Raw genomic sequence first — 25605 nt, forward strand, 5'->3', positions numbered from 1 at the left:
GTTGGGGTTAAAAGACTAAAATTACTTGGGTAAGATTTGAGAATGATCGTCTACTTGATTAAAAGAAACCAATGTTGATTTTTGGTTGAAATTCCACTAAAATATTTGCAATTCTCCAAACAAAGTAAAAATTGTGGCTTATCATAACTTGGATTTTATCTTCATAACCTTCCATCAGTGACTATTACAACATACTCACTGAGGTAATTGCTGAGGTCACAGAGTGCAGTCACATAGCTAAAAATAGATCTAATGGTACAAGAAACAAGAGCGGTGAGATGATCAGGAAAGTAAAGTACAACACACACTGCCGCCGGCGCAGCGCTGTGGCCATCAAGTGCCGCCCTCCAAAACACACTGGCAGCGGCGCGCAGCGGCACCGTCGACACTAAAGTGTATTTCCCACCCCAGCCCGCTGGGTGGCTGTACCTACACTCAGACATTGCGCTAGACTTTTTCGTCGCCGGTCATTTTGACCGACTGGGTCATAAAAATCCGGTCATAATCTATTTTTACCGGTCATTTTAATTTTCATTTTTAAATGATAATAAAGATATTCAAAGACATTTAGTTTCCATTCGTTCGTTTTTAATAAATCCAACAAGCAAGTTATAAAGTGTGCATTAATAAGGACATGAACGAAAAGATGAACATACATCCACACACCCGTGCCATTAGGCTTCGCCCTGGACACACCGGATGGCACTAATGTGTCACTAACGCATCTGGTGTGTCCAGGGCGTTATGTAGTTATGCCTGTAGGCTTGGTGACACAAAATTAAAATTGTAATGAAGTGATTATGGTATTGAAAAATGTGTTCAGTTATGCACTGTTGTGTTATTTTAAATTATAAACACGGCATTTTCTCCTCACGTTCCTCAGTGCGTGCTGTTGTTATTTTATTTTGAAAATTGGCCGGATTCTCTCGTCTTTTCTGTGTCCGACTTCCTGTTTGGTACGATCCGCTCGATCCAGCTTGACAGAAGCGCTCGCTGCTCCCGTGAAAAATAGACCAGACGCCGAACTGAAGCACTGCCTCCGCGGTCGCTTGGCTCTGCTCAGCGGCCTGTGGGGACAGACAGATAGGTTAACATGGGCGCTGACTGAAAAGTGCCTCCGCTGCTGGACGCCGTGCTTCGGTTCCGCATCCGGTGTGTCCAGGGCGTTATGTCAACAACGCTACATGAAGCAAATGAATGACTTTTTCTCTGCAGTGTGAAAACGGCAGCCACTTAAACCACTGACTGTGCACTCCGCCGCCAAGTGGGCAGGGGTGGTAATTGCAACCGGTCAAAATGACCGACGGCCTTCAGATTATCTGGTCATTGTTGTAAAAAACCGGGCAATGACTGAGAATATCCGGTTAACGCGACCCCTGCCTACACTAGTTGCCAACGGTTGCCAACTGCTAGTAACGGAAGAAGAAGAGGAAAAACTTTGAGGCAACAACAACTTGGATTTCACAGGTGAGTTTCTTATCAAAATCGTCTTATTAAAAATTTGAAGCAACTGGAGTTGATATTACAGCGGCTGAGACGTACATAAAAGGCTTTTCTCGCAGCGCCGGCCCTGCTAGAAATAGAGCATTGGGCTGAAGCAGAGCGGAACGGCGGCCAGTGCTGGTGTTGGTTTGTTCATAGAATATAATGGAGGCGGGCGTTTTGACACACGGCATATGGCGCCGGTGTGTGTTGTACTTAACAAACATGCAGAAAAGCAGGCTGATTATTTAAACACTTTATCTGGCGGTTAAGTAGTTACAAGGAAACTGAGTGCACAAATACCAACCCATTTGCCAGAATAAATGTTGACATGGTACGTTTCTGAAAACTGTGGATATTTTACATTTGTACATTTGATATGTAGCGGATATGTTCAACCTTTACAATTCTTTATGTTTAAATAAAACTGACTCAGCAGTTTTATTGCAACAAACTTGGCTTGAAATGTCTGAACTCTCATTTCAAACATCCACTTTTGTTGCACAAATGTGATGTATGTGTTGTTTACAAAAACAAACAATGCCAACATTTTATTTCAGTGATAGGCTCACAAACACGTCAAGTATGGTAGGTCAAAAGTGATGGATGTTTACAACAAACAGTTGATTTATTCATTTTACTGTGTTTCTAAATACAGTTGATTGACCTTGGGGCTGGTTTATAGCCTGTCCAGTCACCTGACTGCTCGTGTTTCTTGCTCCTTCAGATTTATTTTTTGGGGAATTTTGTCGCAGTCCAAGATTTCAGAAATTACTTCGGTGAGTACCAAAGTAAGGTGGTGAGGGCGATGTTATTGCCAGTACGGGCGAAGAATCTGTGTAAAAGGAAACTTGTCATGTATTGTCTACTACATTTATTTGCTCCTAATGGTCCAGAGTGCAGGACTGAGTGGCATCTGGTGGTGAGGTTGAGCTCAAACTTCTCCCATGTGCCAAATGTGTGGAAGACCTACATCAGCCGATACAAAAACATGAAACTGTGAATGGTCCTATCGAGGGACAGTGTTTGATTTGTCCATTCTAGGCTACAGTAGGAATGTATTGAGTTATCTGTTCAAGAGACCCACTTATTACATAGGTATAAATAGCTCATTCTGAGGTGATGAAAACACAATGAGTTTTAGTTTCAAGTGATGAAAACACAGTAATGAATATCATATTCTATTTCTGACAATATAAACTGGACTTTAAAAAAAAAAAAGTGTTAAAGTGAAAGTGAAAATTCTCCCAATCCAGGGGTGAGATTAAAATGTTTAGAGTCGCTCAGAATAAAACAGAGAGATAATGTTTGTCCAACAAGATTAATTATGCATCAGCACATAAGTGTCTTAGTGCTGTAAGAAAGCTATTAAGCCCTAAACAATTAGGCCCTAATGTTTTTCCAATTCATCTTAATTTGTTCCATTAAATCTATTCAATTCAATCTATTCAACTCAATTCAATCTATTCAATTCAAGCCCTTTGCATGTTGCTGTTTTTGTGCTAGTAACCATATTTTATGACAAAGACTCAAGGTGCACCTCGTGCAAACATGACACCATTTCAAGCCACGTTGTTGTAAAGAGCGGTATTGAACTTAACATTTCTCTCACTGACTCATCCGCTCTCTGCCTCCACTCCTCTCCCCATCCTTTTCATCTCTGAATTCACGCTGCAATAAAGTCCAGACAGAGTAATTACAGCTTACCGACAAATAACACAGAACCATCCGACAGAGTGCAACTTCATATGCTTTTAAGCTGCTTATTTTCACCCTGTAGCAAATTAGACACTTTGTGCTAAATCGACCGGCCTCTCCCTCACACACTCCCTGTCAGGGTTTAATTGTGTAAACAAAAACCCACACAGTCTGTCACCCTCCTCTACGCCTGCTCTCTACTTCAGCAATCAAAATATCGGATGAAGTCCATCCTCTTGTTCTGCTGGTTCTGACAGCCTCTTTTGATTTGATTTGATTCGTAATTACCACGATAATACGTATTATATAGCAGCACATTTTAGTCATTCCATCATTGTTAGTTTCAGTCTCATGTTAGTTTAATTTCAATAATTAGCATCTTTTTAATCATGAGCTTTGTCATGTTTGGAGGACAGTTAGCTCATTATTCTCTTTGAAAAACAAAGGAATATTTTTTTTTCCAACAAATAAGTTCCCCATCTTCACATATTTTAACCATCATGTTGTGTTTTGGGCTTCTCACTATTAATAAATTCTTAACCTCTGTTGAAAATCCAACAAAAAAGAAAGAAAAAAAACACAAAACAACTACTACTGAATGAGAAAGTACTTTGACAAAAACTTTCAACTGAGCTTTCAACTGCATCTGACCGTCTTTATAGTTTGTTCCTAAGTATGGAACATAACTGCTGCATGTTTAATCCAACAACAGTGTGCACAGTTTTGCTATGGAGATATTTCTTCAAAGCAATGTGAAACAGTGTGCAACATGTTTTGGGGTATGTTTTCTCTTGTTTAGTGGGTGTATCTGAGGCGTTACCCAATCAGCAGCGACGTGTATACAAATCAGATTCTAGTAGATCTTTATTTGTATTTCACACTTGCTTCGGCAGTGTAAACATATGTTTTCTATGCCAAGCCCCTTTGAACTGAATTGAATCCTGTTTTATGAAAAGGCAGTGCACTTGCTGAACACATCAGGGTGTTGAACGCACCATCATTTGCATTTAAAAAATGCTTTGCAACATTTTGTCTGAACGCAGCCCAGGTGATTTTCTGTCATCCTGTGGAAGAAGTTCCGTAATTAGGCAAAACATTCTCACTCCGACCTTGTCACATATCGATATTTGGTCATGGACTTTCCACGTCCAGATACGATGTGCAAGGTACCACAGGTGCGTTGGTTGGCTATGTTCTGAGACACTGTGTCAAGATCTGCCGCCTACATGTATTGTCTTCTTTCAATATTTGTTGGACCCATCCACCACCCCTCCCACCCACTCTACTCCGACTTTCGCAGCCTTAACTTTCATCTTGTCCCATTGCGTGTCACTCCGACACTACCGGGTGCTGTTAAACTATACCGACACATATCATGCTGACGTTAGAGGATGGTGTTTTTTTTATATTGGTGTCTGACACCATGCCCAAACATTGGATTTAGAAGACATAGGAGTGAGACTGGGTTGACCTAGGTCATCAGACAACTGAGCAAACTCCACCTGTTGATGAGGACCGTCAAATGCCATTGAAAGCTCTGGAGGAAGCAAGTACATGGACCTTGAATTGTTTTTGTTTTGTTTATCAAACATCAATCAATATTGGCCTGTTACTAACACAAGGTTTTAACATTATATTGCTTCCACAAAATGTAGGTTTATAAAATATCAACAATAATTCAAGTTGTAAGTTGATGAAAGAACAATTCTGGTGGTTTTGCAACATTAGAATCTGTTAACTACAATCACTTAAACTGCTGACCATCCAAACACTGTTACAATTGCATCCTTTCTTCCAGTTATGCATGGAAAAAATAAACGTGCAGAGACTTGAACCTTGCTAAATAATGATAATAATAATAATACACTGGATTCATATCGCACTTTTCTGGATACACAAAGATGCTACTAAACTAAAATCAAATAATCCATTAGAAGGGAAACAATGCAGAGAGGGAGATGCAAGAGTGTGTAGGAAGACAAGCATGGATTATGGATGTATTGTTGTTTCTTGAGAGTTTTGGATGATTAACCGTAGAGGAGGCTATTGCAATAGTCTAGTCTGGAAGTGATGAAGACATGAATGAGAGTCTCTGCAGCTGAAAAAGGAGAGGGATGGATGGAGGCAGGCAATGTTTCTGAGATGGAAGAAGGGTGTTTTTGTTATGTGTTTGATGTTTGTCAAATAAGACGGTCTGATCAAAGATGACACCAAGGATACGGACATGGAAGGAAGTGAGCCCAGTGGAGCTGTCAATGGAGAGGGAGAAGTTGTGGGTGGATTTAAAAAGACATTTGGGGCTGATGTTAATGACTTCTGATTTGATATAATTAAGTTTGAGGAAGTTGTTTGAAGACAGGATTTTATTATCATTACTATTATTATTATTTGACACTTTTCATGTTCTGGTTTTCTACAATATCTGTAGCTGTCTTTGTTGCTTATTTTTTTTCTTGGTGGTACACCGGCTTGTCAAATACCGTAGCTTTGTCAGTGGACCTGCACATCAATATATGAAATGCTAGGTATCCTCCTGCATCAGTTTTGGATGTTCAGAGATGATGTGTCACTTAATGTTTGTTACATACATTGTGTCTTTTTAAAATACTTTCACAGGAAATGTACAGTTTTTGCTCGTTAAATAAATACAGTAATCGTCACAACAGTCTTACAACACTGGTAAAAAGGTTTAGGCAACCAAAGACCATGGTTAGGTTTAAAAAAACGGTTGTTACTAACATTACATTATGTCATGTGACATTTGTCATATAGCATAGCATGCTACACATATTAGCATACTATGTTGTTGTGAAAATAACTTAATGGACTTTTTGTTTCATACTGTAAAAAACAGTGGCCTCCCAGGTGAAAGTCCAGAGTTTATTTGACCCATTTAGCTCCATCTCTTTCACCATATTTGGCCTTTCTCATTCTAAATACGACAGTTGTCGCCCACTGTGTCAGAAACAGCCAGCGTCTGGTGCGTATCATACCACCAAAGGATGCCTATGTCCATTGGTGTCATGGTGACCCCCTTGCCCCCCCTAAGCACAAGGCTGTCCCTATGACTGTCTATGTACATCTACTATTGTAAATTGCATTTTATTTACTGGACAGGATGACGCCAAGGGAGTTATTCTGAAGGCTGACATGCCTGTACGTAGTGGTTGTAACTTTTCTTTGCACCCTCTTGCCTCTCCTGCCCTCTGCAGCTGACCATGTCCCTGCTCCACTTGTTATTCATCTTTATGAGCTTCGTTCTTTTAAATGACCTTAGGCCTGAGGCTGAGGAAACAACATCTCTGAAGGTCCTAATGAATGCTAAAGAAGCAGACTGCAAATGCCAAACTGTGTTTAAGAAGCAAGTTTGTTCATTGTTTTTTTATTACGTTCCTAGGCTGAAATCTCACATAAAGTAAACACACAATAAGGCAGGGATTATTTCTCTCATGAGTGGACTGAAATGTGTTTTACACTGTGTTTTGTAGACATGCTAAAATGTCCTGTGCCTCATTTACAAAAGCCAATTTACAGGCAAGTAGCTGGATAGGCACACAGTTGCAAAATGGCAGCTTAATAATGTAATGTCCTACTTATTTATTGGTATTTACAAAGTTTTGCATGACAGCTTTGGTTTCAGGACTTTTTTTCTCAAAAGCCGCCATCAGCAGGATAAAGCCACTTTGAACAGTCTTATCACCAGCAGCAGACTCACCATCTGCATGACAGAGACGGAGGCAAGAAGAGGTGGGCAGAGGGGTAAAAAATGGAAGAGGCAGCGATGAAAAGATAGGAAACAATTTGTTGGAAAGGCGGGGATGGACAGAGAGAGAAAAAAATCAGAAAGATGAAACCGAGTTCAGGGAGAAGGAAGATGTAATAACAAGCCCAAAGACTGAGGGAAAGATCAGAGAGAAAGAAGAGACATGGGAGCAGATCAGAGAGAAACACAGCAAATCACCTGTACAGCAGTAGCCACTGTTAAATCCTCCCCCTTTACAGATTTCTCCTACATCTATACAGTAGCAGGACGTTGGATTCAGTGACATCACGTTGCAATTATTTTGCAAAAGCTTTTGTCCAAAGCAATGCAAATGTAGTACTTGTGAGAAAGAGCTAGTTAGAAATTAACTAATTGGAACCATCTGCAATCAGAAATGAGTTTTGGTTTCTTTGGGCCAGGTGAAACAAGTTGTGAGCACAACTTTGACATATCATCACCTTTGAAGTTGAAATGGTACATTGGTTAGCCAACAGTTGCTTATTTACACATCCAGCAGTTTTATTTGCAGTAATCTGGAGCTCTTGCTAACCTGGTAAATGCAAGCTAAATATTCACTCTGTTAGCTCAGTTTCTGTTCATGGTTTCTACCAACCTCTGAGGGAGATATCAGTCCCTTTAGCAGCAAATTGATTGACTATGTTCAACAGTTAGTCACTAACTGTGTCTGTCTGCCGGTTTTTGGTGCTTTCTTGTCTACAGCAGCCAAAACCTGGCCGTGAGGAAAGAGTAAATAAAGTTGGTCAGGACATCTCAGCAATGAGCTGAAACTGTAGGTTCAACACATTCACACTCCCAACTTGTCAAATACCAACGTAGCCCTACACCTCAAACTAAGAACCTCAGCATCAGTTTTGGATTATTGGGAATGACACGTGAATTTACACTCTTTACATGCACATGCAGTCTTTTCTAAATAAAACTAGTATAGCGCCCACATCCCAGCTACATCAGCTGATCTCAAGCAGCTCAGTCAGCTGATTGATGGAAGGGAGTCAGCTGATAGACCACATGATTCCTTTCAATGCAACCAATTAGCAAATCTCATTCAGGGCGCCCTATTTAAACTGCTCTGGCCTGCCTACTGTTGCTGCTTCCTCTGCAAGCCGCTTTGCAACCCGCCTCCACCCCAGCTCCTCCTTTTCAATGCTGTATCTGACTTATCTAGTCTAGTATTTCTGTTTGTCATTGATGCTGCTCTGTTCTGTTCCCAGGGGAAATAGCCTAGCATCTTAGTACAGTATTGTGTATCCATGATTGTTATGCCATATTAAATACATCTGTATGGCAACATATTGATACAAATGCTATCTCAACACAGCAACCTGCAATATAAATTGTTTTTTTCATATTTAATTTATGGCGCCGCAGACTGCAAACAAGATCATGTATTAAACCTTTACAGCTCTAATTGTCTATTTGATAATATTTAAATTGTCTTGGCATGTTGGGTGGCTGCAGGATAATTGTGTTTAAGTATTAAATGCAACACTGAGACAATCAGGGTTAACTTGAAGCTCATTTCATCTACTCATTATTCCTCGCATTATGACAGCTGACAAAGTGAAATCTGGCTGTTCTTTAACAATGTCTTTGGGAGCCATGATGCAGCCACAGTTCAGCAAGTAAGCAAAGAAGTGAAAACTGTGATTATAATGGCTACATCTGTATGCTGCCATGTTTTGGGCAGAATCCATTCATCAGCGAGTGCTGTGAGCTGTGGTTTAGCTGCCTGTAGTTCAAAAAAATCAAATAGAACGAGACAGAGAAATAGAAAAGGAGAGATGCCCCGTGGACAGCAAATGCCAATCTCCAGTCTTAACGAAGCCGGCTCTGTCTGATGTCTGGCAGGCTACAGCTAATGATGAGGCTTAGTTAGGTGAGGGAAAAGACGCAGGGGGAGACGGAGTGGGGGTGAGATGGCTTTGGGGAGGAAGGAGAGAGCGGGAGTAAGCGCCAATCGTAATGAAAACTGCCTTGTCTGATGTCTGGCTGGCCACAGCTAATGATTAGTTAGGTGAAGACAGGTGAGAGGGGGAGGAGGGAGAGAGAGGTGGAGGGGGAAAGAGACAGGAGAGAGAGCTTTCCTTTCCTGCCACTACAAATATTTAAAAGGTGAGATCAACCATTCAGCTCTATCTCTGTCGAGAGAAGCTCTTTCCTCCTTTGTATGTAATTTTTTTATCATTAGCACTCCTTTGGCATTTCACCCTGCTCACAATGTGTTCACTGAATTTCACATCAGTGTTACAGTCCATGTTCAGAGTGTGTGGACATGACAGTGCCTTCATGCACAAAACCAAGTCCATAAACAATCAGTTTTTCCCTGCTTGATTTGGAAGAACTTGGCTGGTGTGCAATGACCACTGACCCCAACTGCATGCAGCGCTTTTGGGGTGACTTCAAATGGGCAGGGGCAGTGGTGGATCAGGCTGTTCTCATGCACTGTCTGTACTTAGACCTAAAAACAGTAACTGAAATCATGAGTCAGTAAACCTTGTATAACCAACACAAGGAACATTGTGACGTGACCAATGCACTGACAGGATTAAAGAAGGAACACTGTGTAATGAGGCAGCTTGGTGTGGTGGATGGGTCAAACATACACAGGACTATCTCCCAGGGACCCAGTGTTTGGGACCACATGAAACCAAGTAAACTCTAAATTAATGTAAGGTATGTTGTCATCATCTTCTCGCTGTGCTGTTTCCTTTTCGTGATGGAGAGGCTTGTGCGCTTCTATCACCCTGAGAGCAAAGTGGTGGTGGTGGTGGTGTTGGGGGCTGCAGCCCCTGGTCGGTTCAACCTTACTGGATCGGTCTCAGGAGAGGAGCTAGACGAAAGTCAACACACTGGCCCTTCAAGCTTAGGGGTTGGGCATGGCGCTAACAACGCCACCTCATAAAAAACACATTGTTACAGAAACTACGGTAAAACTATGGACATCAGGCACTTAGTAGAACCCAGCTACCAAAACGGTGGCAGGATTACCACTCCTGATGAAAGCCGACAGAAAATCAGGAGTGCTAAAGAGGGTCGACTTGGGCCAAAATCCAAGATCCACCTTGAAGCATATACAAGACCACCAAGACAGCAAGTCCTCAGTAAGATAGAAAGATACCACCTAGACATCATGGGGATAAGTGAAAGTTTATTTCAACCTGTCTCCTATCGTCCGGTTCTGCCTTCCAGCTGTTGCTGCTTGTTCTTGCAATATTTCAGGCACGGTATGAAATCGCTGTTTGTTCTCTGACATTTATCCTAACGATATGAGGCGGTCTTTGTGGAAAAAAAGCTTGTTTAGTGGACTAACTTTGCACTTGAAGGTTGCCCGTTCACTCATGTTTTAACAGGTCTGATGCTACTATGCGCCTCGGCTGTATCTAGGCTAACGGCTAACATGCTAACTATTATTTTTATGTCACTAGTCACTTGAAACAAATTTAGGACGATAGGAGACAGGTTAAAATAAACCAAAATTTCCCTTTAATCAGATCTAATCTCATGTTGTCACCATGTTTCTTTTCCTAAACCTAACCTACATAATTTTACTTGCCTAAATTTAACTCATGCAATTTTATGATGCCCAACCATGTTTTTCTTCCTGAACTTAACTTACTTAACTTTATGAATAATACATTACACTATGTTAAGTATGTAGCATTATTCTTAGGGCACGTAAGGATAGATATGAAATGGTCTGTATGTGCAATGTGGTTGGAGTCAACAAAAATGGTACTCAAAAAAAGTATTGTTACGTTAGAATTATAATGACTCAAATGGAAGTAAAGTATTCATAAAAATAACCTCACAAAAATCTCACAAAAAACTAGTCAGCTACTAAATTGCCTTGCTACGTCGATGTATTACAGTCAAAAAGGTCTTCAACAGCTAATAACAAATGTGAAGTACATGTCAATGACAAATGACAAAATATGTGCTGTCGAGCACATCATGTGACTGTTGTTGCTTGTCGTTTGAAAGGCAAACAGCGTGTGGATGTTGGGCCAGCTCTGTGCATGTGCCTCTTCTGAAGGAGACCGAGGCGTTTCATCTTCTGCCATGATCTTGAACTGTAGTCAGTTGAAGGGGGGTTGTCAGGATGGGGGTAGGGTGACACCTCTTTTTCATCTGCGGTGCTATGATTGGCTAGTAGGCTCTGTTATCTCTCCCTCTCAAAGAATTGCTGTTGTGTTTGTGTGTGTGTGTGAGCTCAGCTGAGCATATTCTTTATAGCTAAATGTCGAAGTAGTGAAAAATGTGTAGTCCACTATAATACAATAGAAGTAGATACATGTACATTTGATAGAGTAAATGTAATGCTTTCCAACCCTCCACTTGGCAGCAGTGGTCATCTTCCAGTCCCTGTGCACACAGCTGCGTGTGCATGTGCCCCTGCATCATGTTCAAATTCACATTTACATGACTTGATTAATTATTGTAGGGAGGGGACGCAGGATGAGCGTTCAGCATCATTACCTCCGCCTTGATTTGTCTGTGGCTGGTTCATGTGCCGTCTGCTAACTCATTACCTTTTGTGTTTCTTAGCGGAGCTGTGTTTATGTGTTTATGGGGCCGCAGGGTACAAGGTGCTGTTTACATATGCAGGCATGCCATCTGTATCCACTGCGGCAGAGAGAAAGGGAGTCGAGGCTACTGCAGCGCCCTCCCACAATGCACTTTTTATAATTACTCTTTAAGAGAGGCCTGTCACTACAAATTGTTACTTCGGCATTTTTTAATGATACACTCAAATGCCTTGTAGAAACGAGTCGTTTTCTTTGTCTGGTCTCCTGCACACAAAGTGGCGATTATTATCATTTCTCTTTAATTGGACTTTATTTTGGAGACAGAGCTGTTCCCCTTGAGGAACACAGCTTCATTAGCATCTGTAATAGCATAAATAAATGTTGAAGCTTTGCATTTTCTTAATAAGGTCATTGTTAACATTGTCATTATCAACATCATCATCTCCTAACTAATCATTTATCACCTGTAAAGGAGAGAAAGAGGAAGTGCCAGAGGGAGGGTGACATCTGAAGAGAGAGAAAAGAGGTAAGTAAAGGCATATTATTATGTTTTAATAGCTTTCCCTGGGGAGTAGAGGGCCCATTTCCTGCTCAGCTAATGAAAGGAGGGAAGTAGCGGAGCAAGGATGAGAGAGAGGGTGGTGAAGTGAGGAAAGGCTGAGGACACAGGGACAGGGAGGAGGGATGATGACAGGAGAAGAGGAACAGGGGGAACATGACACGAGACAGATCCTGATTTCACCAACATGTAAACTGGAGCTCAGACCAGCATGTGGATATCCCTTTGGTAGTGCACGTTAGCAAAGTTGTGTGTTTACCTAACTGAGGGTAAAAGAGCACCCACCCTGTGTTATTGACCTGCTGCATTTGTAGCTAGCTTTTTTATTTTTTACTTTTTTATTTGTGTCCGGCCATATCAGTGACATGGCTCAAGGGATGGTAATGTTCGCCACTTTGGTCTCAACTGAATTTTTTTCTTAAAGTCGATGACCCTTTGACCCCTCTCGTGCTAACATGGCTGTAGATCCTCCGTGTTTGCTCGGTCGTTTGCTCCTCACCCCTGGGCATTTCAAGTTGTTCTTACGTGACCCAGGGTCACGGATGAAATCTACCGTAACTGTTGTTAATCCAAGCTGACTGCAGCAGCCATCCTCCACAAAAGTGCACTCAGTACAGTGCAGATCTCTGCAAGGCAGCTATGTTGATGCTGCTTCGTGGTTGGGGTGTAGCAGTATATTTCAGAAGCATCCCAGAAGCTTATCAAAATACATACCTTGTTTATCTATTGGAAAGGCATCTTTATTTTGGCTTCTGACCTCTCCTGCACAATGTTTTAAATTTAAAATTTCTTTTTCATGTATTCTCTATTCATGTAGGTGCAAATAAACTAAACTAAAAAAACAAATTAAGTATGAGGACAACTGTATATTTACACACATGCAGCCACGGATATTTGATTCTTTGTCATTCATAACTGGACTGGCAAATATAAAAAGGAAAAAAATGCTCTGCTGCTGAAAAATGCTCCCTCTGTGATATGACACCTTGCAGCGGACAAAACAAAACCAGGTTGCAGCCACGACAGCTGGAATGCTGTGCCGGGTGGAACTGTGCCTCATGCTCAGATTGTGGCAAAAAAAATGGAGATTTATGGATGGTATGGATTTAATCTGCAGATGCTCTGGCTGAAAATGAGTAGAAAACGCAAAGTAGCTCTGGTGTGGTATTGGGGTACATCTATATATTTTTTCTTGGTTTATTGTTATTATAAATATGGGCAGTCAGTTTGGCATGTCACATCATCTCTATATACAGTCTCTACATTCAGTGAATGTAGAGTCTGTAGGCAAACCCCGGAGATCTTGCCTCTGGAAGAAGAACAGAAGAGCACTGGTTTCCGGTTGTAGGCTGTTTATAGTCTGCGTGATATTGACCAATCACGTTTGAGCCGGCTGCAGTTGTTGGCAGGTTAAACAGTCCGTATGGAGAACTAACGAGGCGGAACATAATTGGTGTCACTGCAAACTCTGAATCCATCGCAATGGTTCAGCATATTTACTGATATATGAACGGAAGTCAGAAATGGAAATTCGCCTCCTCCGCCCAAATCAAACCGGAATGCCAAAAAATTGGGGGTCTGCCCCCAGAGGCTGTATCGCCGTCTGCCGGAAGTCAGACGCCAAATACAGCCAATGGGTTCTGAGAATGCATGTCACATGACTGGCTCAGGCACTATGAGTAATTAAGATGCCAACTGTCTGTCATGGGGATGTGTGTGTGTCTCTATTACTGGTTCAAAATCAGACCAAACCTTTCTAAGGCACGACGAAGGCCAACAGACTAGGTAAGGCTTCTTGTTTTTAGCTCAGCCAATTTCCAGAAAACTTCGTGGCAGCTAGTTCATGTGGTTTGAACAACCCGTGATTTTATGTTGAGGAATATTGAAGATATCAGATATATGAAATGTAAACTCACAGTATGGAGGAATACTTCCGCGACCTGCTGCTTCTCCCACTTTATATAAAAGTGTTGTTGGTGCAGCTTCAAACTTCCCTCTCACATTTTGCACCACAACACTCCTGTGAGGCACACTGTTCACGGCTCTAAACCCATAAACAACTGTGCACTTGCCCTTTGCTTGCCGTGTGATCGCTGCTTCAGGCTGTGCAACATCTGAAAGCTCAGAGAACAGCTGGAGCTGCCCTCAGCAAACAAGCCTTTATACTTCATTCACTGTTTGCTCTCTCCCCTCTCTTATTCTATTTAGCGGTTCAGTTCATTACAGTGGCTTTTACCGGCCTGACATTTGGCGTGTTACCAAAGCAAGCTACAATAATGTTAATAAAGGGAACACACACATGTTCTCTGTCTTCTCAGTCTTTCACTCTCCAGTTCACACACATTTCCACACGCTTTCTGTCTCCCCCTTTCCTGTGCACGCCTGCCAGTGCTGAAAGCGATTCCTACTGAACAAATGAGTAATATCCATGACAGCACAGCTTCAATTCAGCATGTTACTGTAGTTTTACTGTGCCCTCCAGAATTATTGGTGGCCTTGGTAAAGATTAGCTCATTACTTTTACAGCTTTTTGGCTCATCCTCGCCAAGGGTGCCAATAACTCTGGAGGGCAATGTATATCTTACCCTCCTACAACTCTTTCCCTTCCTCTTTCTCCTCTCTATGTGCCTCCCTATCACACTTTTAAGCTCATGCATAATTTATAGACTTTTTTTCTGTTTCTAAGAAATTATATTTCAATGAGCAAACAACAGGGATTTGATTATCTGGACAGGAATGAGCTCCACAGAGCAGCTCTTTAATTTGATCTGTGAGGGCTCTCCTTCATCGCTGTTAGGTAAAAACTTGAAAGAGCAATAAGCATGAAGAGTTTATGAAGAATCTTTTGGGCAGAATTTGAGCTGTTTTTAGATTTAGAAGTGGGAAAAGAAAATGTCAAGACAGATTGTCAGGAACCTTGCTTCAGGCAGAGTCAAACATTAAGAATTTCTGAGATGTTTATTACTGGAATGTTTTTATTGGCCGAATTATTTTACTGTATATTTATCAGCTTTTTGAAAGTAGATCAGGTGAAGTACATTCCTCTATTCAACATCCAATCCAAATGTTTTTTTCTATTTTTGTCTCTCCCTCAGTTCCTTTGCTTTTCCTGCTGTCAGTGATGTCATAAGTGCTATATCATAGGCAACTGGACTTGATTGCATTTCTTGAAGATGTTTCGCCTCTCATCCAAGAAGCTTCTTCAGTTCTAAATGACTGGTGCGGAGTCGCAGGCTTTAAAGTCTGTGTTTAAAAGCAGCCACCTACAATGCAGCCTTGGGATCCATCCCAAGACGACTTCACACCCATTCACACCATATTCCATGTGTGTACTTGTGTGTACCGGCTCCGTCACAGCTGCAGGGCTCCGGAGCCCTCCGCAACAGATACGCAGGACTTCTATTTCTGCCGGACGCCGGAGCACAACACAGCAATTCAGCACAGAGCAGATCGTGCGGGGCAGGAAGTCATGCACAGAAACAAAATAAAACATCCGGTTAATTTTCAAAATAGAATACACAGTGTTCACGGCGGATCATATTTCCCTGCACTACACCTTGAAAACTACATAATGGGCGGAGGCAGGCCTGAAGTCAACGGGTCAGAGGTTTCCAGACATCATTTAACACCTTGGACGAGGAGATATTAATCATGGAGGTGCACCAAGATGTCTTCCTACTACTCCTCTGGTTTTGTGGTTCTGTTTATAGAAACTACATCTTATTATATCGTGCGATTATGCGTGAATTCGCGAGATCTTGAGGGTCCTTGTGACTCTCACTGTCTGGTGGCGCTGCACCGCTCTGCACAACAAACGCAGCCGCTGGGTGTTGACGGACGGCCGAGCACACAGCGGATAACCAGCGCAGCCGTTTCGCAACGGACACGCATCCAGTGGAATTCTGGCATAAGAGCTCATATGTGACCTCAGCGACTCTGCGAGGGTTCACACCCACACATAGTTTAAAAGCCTGCAACTCCACACCAGTCATTAAGAACTGAAGAAGCTTCTTGGGTGAGAGGCAAAGTGTCTTCAAGGAACGCAAGCAAGTCCAGTTGCCCACGATACAGCACTTGTGGTTTTCCTGCATGGAATTTGTCATGTGATTGTGGAGGCTCTGTGGCAACACGACTGTATCTAACCTTTAAACCCGGGGAATCAGGTTTCAATAACATTGCAGTTTGTTCCAAGTTTAAGGTTACTATAAAATTAGATTCATCTACATTCTGAAGGTAGTGTCAACCTTAAACCTGTTCCGCAGACTATTGCTTCATTGTCAAATTGGGGCTTTGAGTTATAGTTAGGTTTAGACACACTAAAATATGCTTTAAGTTCAGGCACTATTGCAAACTGTTGACCAAACACAAGTACGTGTGTGGCTTCCATCAACACCATGTCCATAGTTTGCAGCGTGAAACAATAGTGTTTGGTACATTGTAAACTACAGAAAGAATTTTGTTAATATCCACTTATATAATGTCACTAAATGCAAGTGTATCAGTAGCTCCTTTGCATATGATGTCATACATGGGTGGGTTGTCCAGATGGAGAGCTGGCAACTGGAGGTAAAGACTACAAACACTGCACAAATACCTATGATTTGTGCTATTTACTGCTGTTCGAATGCATCAAATTGGAAAATTAAAAAAACAGGGACCACCTTAAGTCTCAAAACTAGCAGGACATAAAGGAGAAAAGTAAGCAGGCAGGTGTGACTCAAAAACCTCTCGGAACATTGACCTAGATGGTAGAAAATAGTTGTTAAAGTTAGCTAATGTTAGCTAGTAATGTTAGCCTGACAGCAGTGCATCTATGTAGAGAGTTAAAATGTATAAGACTGTGATACTCAAGCAGGTTTACTCACCCGGCCAAAAACAAGATGGCCCTCATTTCAGTCGTGGATCTGACCACACACAAAATAGTTATAGATGGACACTGGACTCTAGTGTGCTTTTATCAGCTTGTGGTTTAACTTTCGTGATGCTGGGAGGTCTGGAGGAAGAGCAATTTGTGACAACAATCCTGTCCACACCAGACAAATTGTTGTGTAAAACCTTTGTGTAGAAGTTGTTTGAAAATCACTCTTCTTCATTTTGTATGGATCACACTCGACAAAGTTTTATTTCTTTTATAATACCTGCTGCCTGCAGGTTCGTACAACGATTTGATGTAGTCACATCATTTATTCTATTTTCTATTCATGCATTATAGCGATGCATTACTTCCTGCCCTTGAGCTGAGTTTTGCACGTCATAATAGTCACATGATTGCATCAAGCTATTGTGTAATTGTTTTGCTCAGTCTACTTTGTGAAAAGACACTGTGTAAAAATGTGACAAAGCATGACTAAAAGAACTAAAATAAAGTGACAGGAGAGATTTTAATTCACAAAACCCTCTCTAAATCTTCCATTTTAGAATAACCTTCCTCAGCCTTTTTTTTAATGTCTGTACTGCAGGAAAGCAGCCACAAATCTTCCTCACTGCGCACTGGGAGATTGGGAGGATGTGATGGAGTTCACAAGGGCAGTAGAATATTTTGTTGGAGGAATAAATTAGCAGCTTCAGTTTTTGGTGCTGTGCCAAGGCATCTGGGAATTCATCCACCACCTTGGAAAGACAAGCTTAGGATGCCATAATGTATCCACTGTAATTTGAAGCTAATTAAATTTTTTAAAATTTCATCAAGAGGATGATGCTAGTGGCGAGTTTCTGCATTCATCCAATCAGGCAGGGTTCTTAATACATGTATCTGAGACACACATTTTCTAAACTTTAATGGACTGTTGTATATCATGTTGAGGTTTTATGTGCAAAGCGTCAAGTGGATGATTTCCTTTAAGACACCTTATTAATCAGTTTTTATTAATTTGTTCCCACATACTGTGGTCCAGGATGAGAATAATATTTCTCCTGAGAACTGCTCTTGTTTATCGAGCTTGAGGATATAAAGAGCTAACAGACTTTTATTGAGATTCTCTGCATCTCTGGTGATCCATTCCAAATAACTCATCAAGATCATGAGAAACTGGGGAAATTTCGGCGCAACAGTCAGTTGAAGAACGGCAAAAGACATGGGGTGCTGTCTTTGTAAACTGAAAATGTTCTATGGAGAGTCGATGGAGAAAAACAATGTTGAGGTACTGTTTCCACACGGTGTTTTCCAGCTCTGAGCCAGCTGAAAGGCTGCCTCAGTTTTTACAAAGGTCTTGGATGATCTTTTCACCACAACCTTTTGAACCCATTACATGGCCTGATCAACTGACACCAACAACTGACCACAGATATTAAGCTATGAGGGATTGTGACCTTGTTGCTGCACTGTTGATACCTATTTAAGCTTAAGTTAAAGTCATCTGGGGCTGATGAAAAACCTCAGCAGGAGACACCATGGAAGACATTTATCTGCAGCCCAATAAAAGACAACATTAGAGTTAGCAGAGGCAAGCGCTGGAGTGCAGAGAGAAGCTGACATAATCAGATCAGTGCACACATGTTCATTCCCCATACTACCTTCAGCTCATTTAAAGAAATATTTCACAGGTGGAAAGATGGTCTCCTCATTAAAGTGGGCTGTCTATGTAGTAGAAGGATGAAAATACTTTGGAAATTGGTGCTACATGACCTGAGAAAATGGAGAAAAAGAGCTGTGGCATTCAGTTTTGCTCAAGAGGTAGAGAACCTACAACCACCAACACACAGCATACTAATAACCGCTCCCACTGGTGAGTGAAATAATGCGAGTTCGTCCATTTTGATATAAAAACATTTATATATAACTAACAATCTCCAATTACAGTTGAACAGCAAAGCTAAAATATGTTTCTGAAAACATTGTAGGTAGGTGAGGAAAAAAAGGCTACATAGTAACATAATCTTGTTTCATATTTGATCAGCTAAGCTCAGTTTTACCATTTGATCTGATATTTTTCAGCCTCCATTTACAACACAACAGTACAGGTCCACTTCCTGTTCACACACTCTCAAATTACAGCCAAACAGTGCACTAAAATATGTTTCTCAAAACATTTTAGGTTAGAAATAAGCATTGCATTAACAGAAGCTCAGTTTATATTTGGTTAACACTGCCTAGTTTTAGGTACAGCCGTGCATCGTTGCGAACCCTGGGTGGAGGGTTTGGACCCAAGGGTGGGGAAGCCCCTCTGTGCAGAATGTGCATGTTCTCCTTGTGCCAGCATGGGTTTTCTCCGGGTACCTGTCCGGTGACCTGTCCAGGGTATACCCCGCCTCTCGCCCAATGTCAGCTGGATAGCGGTTATGGAAAATGAATGAATTCATCAATGAATAAATGCCTAGTTTTACAGTTTGATCTGAGAGAGAGCGAGAGAGACAGAAGGGGCGAATCTCTCTTCATCCACTCCTATGCTCTTTGTGTCTGTGGTGGTGAGCATGTGAAAACGCAGAAGCACAGTTTGTTGTATTAGCAACAGTTTAAGCCAGCAAAAGTCTGCTGAATGATCGTTTGTTACGTTAGTTTAAGGTTACCACAGTTCATTTACACATACTACCCACACTGATATGATACAGAGATTGTTCGAATTTGGCAAAGTATGCCTTCAACAGCTACAGTTCACAGTTATACATTTGTGATCTTCACCTTTCGCTGGAAGATTTGCCAATTTCACTGAAGAATGTGATTCTTCAGATTCTGTACTATTTCACCCTGCTTTGTTTTGTATTCCATTTTTACAAAATAGTAACTGTGTATCTCTACCGAGGTCCCACAGACAGTGAACCCTCGTTACGTGTTGCCTTTATGACATGCTGTTTAATCACTACCTGAATTCTCACTTGTCAACAGATGCCAGAAGACAGGAGACTGGAGTCACAGTCGAAACTGTCGAGCAGGTAAAAGAAACATCTCCTACACTTTTTTGTCTGAAGATAAGAAAATATTGAACAATCGATACTCAGTATTTTAGTAACATTTAACTGAAAACCTTCAATCATCACACACACACACGCACGCACGCACACACACACACACACACACGCACACACGCACACACACGCACACACATCCTCCATAAACTCCTCTAGAGCTGAGATAATCGACTGTAGCTGCAGGGCACAGAGGTACCTACCTACACACACACACACACACACACACACACACACGCTCATACAGTATATGGTTTCATTTCTTTTGCCTCCTCTCTCCATATACTTTTAGTGCATTATTTAACACCTCGGGAAATGGAAATGTGAACAGGAAATTATGCATCCCACAGTGGTTCAGAACCACACTTTATGATAAATCTCCTCTTCCTCCCTCCCTCCTCCTAAATCCCAGTGATAATATTGCACTTGTCCCCTGATTTATTACATAAGGGTCCAAAGTCATGCATTGACTCCATAGTTCAAACTGATTAAGCTGCCTGTATGCGAAGACCAATACACACAGGAGCTGTTTTGCATTATTCTCTATAATGTTCCTGCTGCAACACAAGGCAAAGCAATCAGCGGTTCCAGTGGTTTGTATATCCCACTGTTGCTTTTATTCTTAAGTCTACTGAAGAAGTTATTTCTTATACGAGGAAAGAGTCAATTAAAAGTTTTCTTACTGAGTCTTTGAGGAGCCTGCAGCCCCAAATTCCATAAGGGTTTAAGTCTTCACCATGGTTACACTTGTAAATACATTTAGAAAATTCAAAGATCCACGATAATGTTGTTTTAACAATAGAGGTGGAGATCACAAATCATTTTGCTCGCTTTTTGTCACCTCAGTTTAAAGATTTGCAGTCACTGACTAGCAATCCCATCACAGTTCAAAAGCACTTCAGTCTGTACAGCAGTGATTGAACACATCATCATTTATACAGCCTGGAATTTAGTGCAGATTCAGAGTGTTTTTAGTTCATTAGTGTCTTCAGTCTGTTGCTAGCCCACACTATGTTCAGTTCAGTACTAAACTAGGCCCGTAAGCACTGTCTACATTGGTCCGACATCCCATTGTTCCGACCATATTAAACCCATTGTTCCGAAGTCCCGTTGTTCCGAAATCATCATGATGCCCTGTGGTTAAGGTCTGGTTAGGTTTAGGCACAAAAACCACTTGGTTAGGGTTAGGAAAAGATCATGGTGTGGGTTAAGATGAAAAAGAAAGTGACAAACACATAAGCTGTGAGCCTGCTCCGCCTCAAGCCTTTCCCAGCTGACCCAGAGCCGGTCGCGGCGCACCATCAAGGCAGAAATACGCCCGCCAGGAGCCGTTCAGCACCGTGGACCGTCAGACCAATGGGCTGTTGGACCAATGACATGGACCCAGGTTAAGAGAGCTCGTAAGTTGCGTGTTTCCGTTTCTGATACATGGGACCTTAAAAATCGATTTCTCATAATGTATTTCAATGGCTAGATGAAAATTTTTTTCTGGTCCCGTTTGAATTGTGCCATGAATTTCACACGTTGTTTGTGAATTTTTAATATATTTTTTAGTGCAAAGAAGGCTACAATTTAGCGGGAAGAAGTTTGATACTGTTAGGTTTTGTGTGAGAGCGCTTTGTGGACTACAGCTCTTCGCTACTCTCGACGCGTATGATACACGTCACCACTCGCACTCGGAACATGGCTGTGTCTCTGGTACACTTCACCGCCTCGAAAGAAAATCGAAAGAAAGAACAGCCGTTCTTGTTGGAATGGTGACATTCAGGTACGAATCACACCGGCATCTTGATCTGATAGCTCCATAGATCGTGGCAGAAGACGCAGCAGCAGCACTGTGAGTTGAGAAGTGGAGGGAAAGTGTGATGACGTGACGTCACATTGGCGACAGGTAGTCTCTCATTACGTTGTTTCCACAGCCTTTAACTGAAGAATCATACAATAAACTGTCAAACTCTTAAAATGAAAAAATATTTTTAGACCCACACAAAGCATGTGTGTAATCCAAGGCATTTAATGACTGGGACCAAAAAATAATCATTTTCTCTCCATTGACTCCCATTCATATTTTCCGAGCCTAGAGGTCCGATGGGGGTCTACCGGAAGGGGCGTGACTTACGAGCTCTATAGCTCAGCAGTATATTTGTTACAACTGAGTTATCAGATTATGATTGTTTTTTTGTGGCTTTCACATTCATTCATCTTCTAACCGCTTCATCCTCTTGAGGGTCGCGGGGGGGCTGGAGCCTATCCCAGCTGACATCGGGCGAGAGGCAGGGTACACCCTGGACAGGTCGCCAGACTATCGCAGGGCTGACACATAGAGACAAACAACCATTCACGCTCACATTCACACCTATGGACAATTTAGAGTTACCAATTAACCTAGTCCCCAATCTGCATGTCTTTGGACTGTGGGAGGAAGCCGGAGTGCCCGGAGAGAACCCACGCTGACACGGGGAGGCTTTCACATTCTTTAAATAAAATTTTAACAAGGAACTAACACACTGTGAATCACAGCTCATCTGACAACATCGCTGAATGAGGAGCTCCACTGCTTAAAGCTATTTGGTCAGTGGCAATGGTGATCCCATATAGTCAGTTAACTTTGACGACAACAGCAGTCAATTACCACCAGCTATTTATCTCCATATTAAGCCTTTCGATTTCTTCTGTTCTCCTTTGGTTTGTTTTTAAGGCATGTTTATCTGGCATTTGGCATTGAGTACAGTGAATTGTGTGCTACCCATACAGTGGGTTTATCCAAGTTTGTTTTGAGAAAAAACAGCTAGGTGCTGCTAGACCCAGGCTGATGAGAGCACTAAGACTAAGGTACACAGGAAATGCTGTAACACCAAAATAATGAGGCCATAACTGTTTTGGGTTCAGTGCAGGCAAGTATTTTCACATCACACAAAGTCATTTGTGTCTTTGATTCATTCAGACATTGATTGGTGCAAAGCTCAGATGCTTAATGACACAAGGTTTTTGGTGACTTAAATAATGTAGTAATCAAATATTTGCCTTAATCAGGCTTTCATAATGTTCATGGCACTGGATCTGCATCACATAGGTCATGCTTATTTGTAAAAAATGTTCTGAGAATGTGTCTCCTCCAGTATCCTTGTTTTATAAGAAAGAAATACGACCTAAGAGGGAGCCTTTGGCAATTGATTCCCCCCTCATATGTCATGTTTTACTGTCCACCCTGAGGGGAGTGGAAGTAATCACAGAGGAGCTTCAGGCTTTGAAACTTGGCAGAAATAGATTATATTGTGGTTGAGTGGGATCTTGTTTTAAAAGTACTTCCTGCTGCTTTACTTAAGATATATTTCAGTCATCTAATCTCTTCTCTTAGCTGGTTTCAGGTGGATTTAAGGTTCACATGGATAGTATGAGGACAAAGTGTCTCAGAGTCCTGGAATCTGTCAGTGTGGGGTAGCAGGTTTAGAGTTTGTCCTAATCTTGAGGCAGTTGAGTTTGGTTTACATTTTGTCAGCTTAAGCTTTAGCTCATCTGACTCTCTAGATGGCAAACGCAACACCTTGTAGAAGTATACAGAAACATCATTATCTGTAACTGCATTTGTATGTGTGTAACCAACAAAATTCTCTGTCCCTGTATCTGTATTTGGATACAAGACTGAGAGTGGGTGTTGTTCATACTGAAATTCTCATTAAATCATGAAAACCTTGTTTGCTAACCTTATATTCATGGGCATTTCAATTGCTGTATCTTCAAAGCAAACTGATTTAATACTGGCATATAATTAATTATGAAACATGTTTCCACATCCTCATACTGTACTTTTCATCTCTCTCAGAGGATCAGGAGATCACCACAGTTACTACAATTGATTACAAATGTGTGTACCAAGTTTCATGGCAATATAGCCAACTGTTGCCAAGACATTTTGCTCAAAACCAAAAATGTCAACCCCATAGTGGCACCAGCTGAAAAGTCACAGGATCACCAAAGTGACCTGGCTTCATCCTCTGCAGACCATCAGTGTCTGTACAAATTTTGATGGTAATCAATTCAGCAGTTGTTGAGATATTTTAGTCTGGACCTGGCATTTCTAAAGCCATGGCACAATGGGTACAGACAATACTGAAGCAAATAGCAAAACTTATGGGTAAAGTAAAGTAAACCAAAGTCTAGTAAAACAAATAAAGAGACATCTCAAGTAAAATTAAGCAAAACCTCTGTCTAAGAATCATAAACTCTGTCCAGGTTCATATAAGGGCTAAAATGTGAGAAATATAACATAGAGCCAGACCACAAATAGTCTTTAAAGAAATCAATAAGATCAGAAAACACCAGAGGCCAATGTAAAGCCTGCAGCTGAATTCTGTAGAGTCCATACCCATAACTTTTGATTAAGAAAGGTATTGATAGCAAAGGAAAGTTATTTACAGCCAACCTGAGCTCTCCGTGGTTCAGTAAACATCGCTGAGTTGCTGCCAGACAGACTGAAAAAATAATGGGTGTGTTGAAAGGCCAGCTATTTCGCTGGCCAGGAAATGTGTTTGTCACAGGGTCTTTGTGGTTAGTTATTTGACCAGTTAGCAGGGATTATCACATCAGTGCATATAAGTGTGGTATGTGCGTCCACTCAGTGCGGAAGTATGATCTATCCTAACATTTAACGAGGGCAATGCAACACAGTCTTTAAATGTGTTTTACTTAAGGGGGAGGGGGCTTTCGTTTAAGTCAATAGAGTGGTTTCCGTCAGTTTACTTTACTGTAAGTCCATAAATGTCAGCGTGAAATTTCTTGGCATCCATCCAATCAGGGCTGTAGAACTCGAGTCCAGTCTGTGTTCACCGTCTGTGCCCATTGTTTTGAGCTGGTGCAGTCTTTACATTGTCTATTTATATGTCTATGGTCTAGCTGTCGAGCTTACTTTGTCACGTATATCAAAATTTTGCAGATTCTTGTAAATTTGGATGCTTGCTGAGACAAACCAGCCCCTCGTCCCTTCACCAGGGGTACCTACAGGCAGTGATTCACATCAGCAGCAGAAAGATGAGGACAGAGGATGAATGACTGACACTGACTGATTTGGCTCTGTTCTTTGTACTTGTTCTTAACATGATGTCAGGAATATGATTTGTCATATTGTCATATTAGATGTATTTACACTGAGATGCTGAGTTCATTAATTGACTTTGCTGCTCTAGAAACAACATTTGGTTACATTAAACCTTAACCTACAAACCTACAGTCTATGCACTGATTATTTTGATGTGAAGATGGATCCGTGTTGTTTACAGATATATTATTTCTGTCTATTCTAACTCCTAAATCATTTCATTAGCATTAAAAAGACATTATTCCCTATTGTGGTCTTAATCAGAACTTGCTTTGCTTTCAGCTGTTTTGGCTAAGTCTCTACTGCCTTTGGACTTGGCCTTGATTTGCATTCGACTGGACCTGGTCTTCAGCTTGAACTGGACTTGATTAAATTGGTCTTTACTACAGCTCTGCATCCAGTACTTGCCGAGATATTTTATTCTGGACCAAAGTGGTGTACCAACCCGAGCACCATTCCAATAAATTAAAACCTTTAGCAAAATTGACTGATTTAATGGCATCACCTCCACCTCATTATTTCCTAACAATGTATCAGGATACTTTTTTTTTCTGTCTTG

General features: G+C 41.4%; 1 long non-coding RNA gene across 1 annotated transcript; it reads left to right on the top strand.

Moving 5' to 3' along the window:
* The first annotated feature begins 1299 nt into the window (after positions 1 to 1299).
* On the top strand, positions 1300 to 25011 carry LOC125898532 (uncharacterized). The gene is made up of 5 exons (XR_007450636.1): positions 1300 to 1467; positions 2210 to 2261; positions 11963 to 12016; positions 19872 to 19918; positions 24885 to 25011. It is a non-coding gene; the product is annotated as an uncharacterized LOC125898532 (long non-coding RNA).
* The last annotated feature ends 594 nt before the right edge of the window (positions 25012 to 25605 follow it).

The sequence above is a fragment of the Epinephelus fuscoguttatus genome, linkage group LG12 (genome assembly GCF_011397635.1).
Source record: "Epinephelus fuscoguttatus linkage group LG12, E.fuscoguttatus.final_Chr_v1".
NCBI lineage: Eukaryota > Metazoa > Chordata > Actinopteri > Perciformes > Serranidae > Epinephelus > Epinephelus fuscoguttatus.